Raw genomic sequence first — 7,835 nt, forward strand, 5'->3', positions numbered from 1 at the left:
TTTGCCCTCAGCCTCTTACAGTCCTCCTGAATTCAGCTGAAGCGGCCAAAAGGCCAGCCTTGCTGCTGCCAAATCCTGCCCTGCAGGAGCACCTTTCCTCTACCAGTGGAGCCCCGGACAGGGGTTCCAGGCTTTCCTCTCTCATGCTGAATGCACAGGAGCTGCAACGTTCCCTTGCTCCTGCCCAATTCTTACCCCAACCTACAGGCATGGCCACCTCAGCTCTGAAGGCTCAACACATTGTCCAAGGCAGCAATGATAAAATATGGTTTTTGCTATATTTTTGTTAGCTGTTTGTGTCTACACATAGATGAATACACTTCAGGCTTCCTCCTTCAATAAGACTACAAGAAAGGAAAAGATCACGAATCCACATTCTGCCTTCCCCCCCGCCCCCAAACCCCACAGTGCTTTTCCATTCTAATTCAATACGGACTGTGTAAACAGACTGGGGCTCGTAAGAGTTCCCAGTGAATTAGCCACTTGACTAACATGGTGGAAGTTAAAGAGGGTTAGCTAGAAGCCGAAGTCAATGCTGAAAACATGAACTAGGGATAGACTGAGCGCACTTGGAAGCTGGCTTTCAGAAAATCCTACCCTACCCTACAACTGTAGCAATCTCTTAAGTTTAATTACCACAGTTTTAGGATAGGTTACCATAATTACACTAGATTATACTTTCTCTTAAGGTGCAAAAGATCCCTGGAGAACAACGTTTGTGTCAACACTGATTTGCTATGCACATAGCATTATGCACGTATGCAGTATTTCTAACTACACACAATGCCTATTAGTTGAATACATTCTATAAACCCAAAACAAGCCCAGAGAATTTTTTTCTATCCATTACATTATATGCAGCAGTAGTGTTACCCAAAACGGTCACCATTTCAGAAGACCTGAAGAGCAGCTGGCAGACATGAAGAACAAAGCAGAAGACATCCATATCTCTATGGGGAACCTCCAGCACAGGCAGCATGGGTGTAGTGATGTTACAGATGGATGGTGCACAGACTCACTTTGCCCTTCGGCAGGTGAAGTTGGGGTAGGAAAAAAGGCACTTCAGACCCAACAAGAAGTTTAACGTTCACAAGTTGCTGTAGGAACAACCAAGGGGTTAACAATTTCCAAGGGTTTTACTTTACAAGGGGCAAGATAGAAATGGGGATACATTTTCAAATTTAATTTTACATTCCCTGGTGATTATATTCCAGGAAATTACTCCGTTATGCGAATATTGTTGCTGCATGACATTTTGGTCCCATTATCTCAGACTCTTTTTGGCATGTATGTCAGATGTGATTCACCACATGTTTAATGACATGCAACACACTGGTTCAAATATATCCTACTACTGCAACAAGCCAAAAGAACCTTTATTTTCTTATGCTTCAAGTTACAACTTAACTCAGAAATGCCTCAGTCACACAGTCTTCATCCAATTTTTAGATCTCCCATGTAGATTCATGGAACTTTAAACAACAAAAGAAACCCCCCCCGAGACAGATAAAAATGCTTTTCATAAATTTGAGAAAGCCCGGATACGGTTTAACTGTTAGCACTAGAAATGTCCCAGTCCTAATACCTTCTCCAGCATTTTTTAGCTATTCATGTAAAGTGGTTTCTCTGTATGATTACGAGGCAGGATTTTTGCAGCAAGAAGGTTTTCCCAGATCAACAGTTCTTTCCCAATCACAGCTTCAGTGCTACAAAACCAAACAAGCCCCAATCTCCATCCCAAAGACTCTATGCACTATTTTCCTGCTCAAAGGGAAGTCAGGAGGATCATTAGCTGTAAACTGCTTTGAAGGTATAAAAAAAAAAAAGGTGCTAAATATTGCTGTCTCCATGAGTCAACACACACTCTTCAAAACTCTCTACTAACCATTTATACTAATAGTAATTTTGAGCAATAAGCTAGATGCTCTACATGGTGGCTCAGGAACAACAAGCAACACCAAGCGTTACTGTCTGACAACAGCTCCTTGCAGGCAAATCAGTTTTAAGGTTAAACCAAACAAATTTTGACTCATGAAGTCAGACAAATTTTATTCAATCCCTTCAGTCCAACAAAGGCAAAGAGCTGAGTACGCTTCTACCCTGCAGAGGGCAAAGAGCAAGTGGTGTCCAACAGAATGACATCAACCTTTGCGAAGTGGGGAACACCCTCCTGGACCTCCTATGAATCACAGCTCACTGAGTTAACCAGTGCTGTGCTGAAAGTCCAGAGAGCAATTTGGCACAGAGCCTCTGCCAAAGAGCACCTCGGACAAGGAGCAGCAGAGGAACACCATCACCCCCAGTAATTCACACAGGAATGACGCACAGGCCGGCAGTGTGTATGAATCTAGCCATACTATCAGTCATCCTTTTGAACAAGTAAGAAAAAAAATCCACCAAATTCACTCACAGGAATGCAAAGCTCCCCCTTCCTCCACTTCCAATTTCCTGGAATAAAATCCATCCACAGACTAATTTTAAGATGTGTCCAGTACCCAAATCTCCAAACAATTTAATGGGGCCCCCAGGACTTCAGTGTCCTGGAAAAAAATGGAAGTCCTGTGCATTTCATAGAGGTGTCTGACATAGCACTGGTACGTAAACCCCAGCAAATACACCAGCGAATACGTAAACCCCAGCAAATACGTCATTTGGGTCTGCGCTGCCATCCCAGCTGAGGCTCCCACCAGTGGGAAGAGCCAGGCAAAGTGCCAGGACACACACCGAGGTCTTTACATAATGCCCGGGCTAGTCTTGGTGAAGCAAACGGGACGGCTGGTTCCTTCCCTCAAATAGATGAGGTGCTATCCAAAAAGAAAACCACAGCTAATTACATGAACTCTTTGAATGTCAGTGTTTCCTGAGAGGTGACACTGGGGATTGTCCCTCCTTTTAGAGATCTCAAAGCTGAATGTTTGAGGAAGAGCACAGCCGTGTCAGATGGTGCCAGCAAGACTAATCCTGCTACAGCCTCTTGAAAAGCAAAGCAAAATGATTGATAGTAACTGATGGGGCTGCACAAAAGAGGGTGATTTCTCCCCCAAAACAGACCTGGTGCTGGACAGTCACACTGATGCCACAAAACATGAGCATGCTGTAACACTCAACGTGACCCAGGAGCCTCTGCCCAAGCAGATACTATGCCGACACCAGGCAAGGACACAGATGCGGGGGCGGGGGGGAAAGGAAGAACTGATGCATTTTGAAATCATCATTTATTGCAAAATTCTGGGGTTTGAAAGCAGCACATTTTAAGGGAGGCTTTCAATAGCCAGGAGGTGGTTGGTATGGCATCACCTTGGTGCTCAGGGAGTTGGGAAGGGGTCTTGGAAAGGGCCTCTGCGATTTTCCAGCAGCTGTTGTGCTATCAATGCCGTACATCACTCAGAGCTCGTTACATTTATGTGACCGCTGCTAAGTCTACCCGCACGCGTTTCAGATGGCCACCGGAGAGGACATGACACCTAAGCCCAGTGCTCTGTCCCACTGACACATGCCAGAGCACAGTAACAACACAGAGTTTTTTAGGAGGGGAAGCAACACTTTTATGACTGGCCAGAGACCTTATGGGCATGGCTGTGTATTTGCTGGGAGACAAGCGATACGTTGCAGAAGCCAGGTATCGGAAAGAGGCACACAGAAACTGCAATTTGCAGGGGTAATCTACCAGCTAAATCTAGTAGTTGTTTGTTGGTTTGGGTTTGTTTGTTTTTAAATAATATTTGCTATGCAGGAAGCCCTGAGCAAGGAAAGCACAGCCAAACAAGCAGAGAGGGGTGAGACGCAGGTATGGAGCTGAGCCTCCATGAGCCCGAAGCAAACCAGCGTACTGGAATGATCACATGGCTCCATCCATAAACGCTGTGCTACACAGTGCTTCTAACCCAGGGGTGCTGCTTGGAACCATTCTTCTACAGCCTAGAAACTCACCACCCCTATAAATGACTTCTTTTGGTGTTTATTTCTTTTGTAGTCAGCTTATGAAACCCTCAAAAATACCCATTTTCAGCTGGAGCTTGCTACTTGTTTTGCTATTCAAACGCTCTGTCGGCATCACCTACTCCTCTATCAAAACCAAGAGCACCTAAACCACTCCCTGTTGCCACCACAGCAGCTGTTTGGAGGTCACCATCTCTCTCCTCTCCATTTATCATGTCCCTGAGTGCAGAGCTGTGCATGGACTAGATGCACCACAACTGCAGAGCAGTGCAGGGGCTGTCTCGGGGCCTTAGCACAGGATTTTTTTTTTCCCTACCTGGTCGGCCTCAGGCTTAAGGACACATTGGAGCAGTTCTCTGCCTGGAACGGACATGTGCACCACTGTCCCCTCTTGCCTGGCTGTGCTACCACTATAGGCACACGTCACGTGTCAGGGGATGCAAACCTGACCCCCAGAGTGCCCAGTCGTCTTCTTCCTATGCTCAAAAATCCTCTCCAGGATCCCCGAAGGTTATGTACATTATGGCAGGCACTGGCAGCTTTAAAACACTTTTAACTTACAGGTTGTACCTCTGCTTTCACTGCCACCTCCGGTGGTCAGGGCTAGCGTGACACTAATGCACACAGTCAGGAGTTCATCCAAATGACACAATTACTCAGCCAGACTCTGCTGGAAAGATAGCTCAGAGATCCTCAAGACACACATGAAACACACCCTTCAGGTTTTCACAGGCAGCAAGGCAAAGGGCTTTTGCATCTTCTCTTACAAAAAGTGGCACAATTTTTATAGTAACAGACCAAAACTTATTGCTGCAACAAGCAGCACTACATGTTACACTACTGCTGCAGAAATTTCTTTCTCATTGATAACATGCACCAAAAGGAACGTGTTTCAAATGAAGCAACCGCTATTAAGGGTGTGCTCCTTTCACAGGCACATATGGGCTGCTTCTCACCTACTCACAAGTGCTTTCTCCAAGTGCCTTGGGAGTATTTTTAGAGGGACTGATCCTGGTTCACAACGTCCTCCAAAATTTTGCTACAGACTCCAGCAGAAGTGAGAACAAAGAAGAAAGCTGCTCCTTCTCTGCGCTCCTCCAACACAGGGATGGCCTGTCCACGGCCACTCAGCGAGCTCTTTTTTTAAGAGAAAGCCATTGGAGAGCAAGGTCACATCAAGATGGGGATCCGCTGAATGTTTTACAACAGAGCTAAAAACCCACGGAAGTTCCTCTTTGTATTTATATAGAATATAACAATTAATACGTAATCATTAGATACAATTATATAAATATATTTATTAAATATAAGATATATTGATCTACAATATTAGTAACAAATAGTAACAATAAATGCAAGACCGCTCCCCATCCTGCTGGAGCTTGAGTCTCCTCCTGTAGTAGATCTGGAGCACTGCACTCACTCGCCCTTCCTACACACACTCACGGCAACATCTGAAACCCAGCCGCACCGAGCACTGCGGGGTTTGATTCATCCATAGCAAGCCTGGCTGGATTTCAGAGCACAACAAATGCAGCTACAGTCTGGTTTGAGGCATGCAAGCAGAAGACTGTGCTTGGAGAAGTGCAGACAGGAAACATGCCAGATTGTTTATACCTGAGTCATGACTAATGTTGACAGTGAAAACCGAGACAACTCAGAGACCACTACTGTGCTCAATGCACATGTGATGCTCTACTGTAACTCCACTAACAGCAAAACCGGGACTAAGCACACATTACCCATGCAAATATCATGGTTGCATCGCATGAAACTATTTGCGATGCAAAGCATGTGATACCGCCCTCACCGCATTTGTGAGTTAGGAGACAGGAGCATGTTCACCAATACAGGCGCAGACTCACAGGTTCAAGTACTCCTGCTTTCAGGGTATCAGCCTCCCTCATTTCCAAAAGAAACCCTAGTGAGCGAGCAGCCACTCAGAAGACAACGATACCACAAGCCACCAGTGGCAGCAGAAGATAAATGAAGGGTCTGGGACAGGTGGAGACTGGAAGCTCCAGGAAAGTTCACTGCAATTTTTGTCACTTCCTGTCTCTCTCCTTTCAATTCACCCAACTCTCTATTCCATCCCTTGATGTTCTTGCTTACCAGGCAGACATGGAAGTAGCAGTGTGTGTTTTAAATTAACTGGGACCAGGGAAGAGGAAAGTTAGTAAAGCCTGGGTTAGCTTTCAGTGTAGGGAGTGAGGGTTTGGGCAAGTGGAGGAGACCCCATGCTCAGTTACATAGGCATGTGGGACAGATTGCCAACTTGTATTGCAAGTTGTGTGCCTGGATCCTAAACTACCATAAAAAAAAGAAAGGCTCTTGGGCTTCATTTTCAGGAGTCCTTGTTACTGCAGTATCTCTGAGCACTCTCTCAGGAAAGACGTGCCCTTTGCTCCCGCGCAGGGTTTTTTGCCAGCTTGGATCCACCCTTATCCTCAGAGGTGGGAAAGTCAGACCTGCCAGAGTGCACATTGTGCCTCTCCAGACAACATGCCAGTCCCAACTTACTGTAAATTGAAAGTCTACGTAGTGCACTGCACTGCCGTACACCTGTAAAAGGGGGCTAAGCTAGGGACACCGCAGTTAAACTCTTTTACACCAGTCTGCGTTTGTAGCAGAGCTTTTATTTCCCCCTACAAATCACACTTGAGCTTTTCCAGTACAACTTTAGTGTGCATCTACCAAAACAAGAATACAGGCTCTCATCTCTCTACTTCTCTTTCCTGAAGAAACTTATTTTCTCCCTTGGGAGCCATTTTCCAGTGCAGATCTGACCAGCCAGACCTGCCACCCACCATAGCACTTGGGAGCAATACACATCAGGGATTCCCCAAATCGCTCACAGCCAGGTCTGTTCCACCACACAGGTTCCTGGCACAGCCATCCCTCCCCAACAGCCCACTGCTCACCTCTGTGCCACCTCCGCTCGGGAATGGCGGGGCTCCTGACCCTCCCTGTCCTCCCATCTGCTCTGTCGTCTGTATTTTGGCTATTGGCCACATCTCTCTCACTCATAACCTGGGGGCGTTTCTCCTACACCCCAGCACATAGTCCAAGCAGAATCACTATCCTGCAGCATTTTTCTCTGTATCCTTCTCAAAGTTTTGCTGCAGAATGAAAATTCCAGGTAGAAATGTTATTTCTCTGCCTTCTCACCACAATTCCCATTTCAGCTACTTAACCCTTCACTGTCTACTGTCAAAAGTATCACTGCTCAGACCCCAACCCATGCTAGTCACCATCACCAAACCCTTCCCAGCTTCTCCCAGAGAGCAGCTCTGCAGGCTCCCCTTGGTCAGGGTGTTCAGTTCAAACCTCTCAGCCCCCCTTGCCCCTCTGAGGTTACCTGACTGCACTCATTAATGTAGCGGCACTTGCTGCCTCTGCTCCACTGCAATGCCAGCTTCATCCATCTGCTTGTCAGCTTCCCCCACAACAGCCACTGCATGTCCCTCCACGCTGCCCCACTGGCACAGCAGAACCTCCTGCCACCCGTCTGCAAAGCGTGGCCCAACTGCTGCCTTGCAAGTTGCGGAGACCCATGTTTGCTATGAAACCAGCCAAAGCTGATTTCTGCAGTACGTTTCAGTTCCTTGCTAGGAAATGGAAAGGATTGCTTCCCAGACCTCTCAGGAACCAGCAGCTGACACGGGTGGCTGCGAGCATGTGCTTGTCTCTATCCACCCACAGGCCCTGCTCCCAGCACAGCTCCTTGGACTCCTTGAGGCTGCCACCAGCTAGCAGAGGGGTTTAAACACAGATCAAAAAAACTTAGCCTACTAAGAAACACGGGATGTAACTCAGAAAGATGCTTTAAAGAACCACCTAACACTCATGCTATCTGCAATATTATAGCAATAATACTATCACTATGATTTTGGTTG

The sequence above is a fragment of the Phaethon lepturus genome, unplaced genomic scaffold (genome assembly GCF_000687285.1).
Source record: "Phaethon lepturus isolate BGI_N335 unplaced genomic scaffold, ASM68728v1 scaffold44259, whole genome shotgun sequence".
In the NCBI taxonomy this organism is placed as follows: domain Eukaryota; kingdom Metazoa; phylum Chordata; class Aves; order Phaethontiformes; family Phaethontidae; genus Phaethon; species Phaethon lepturus.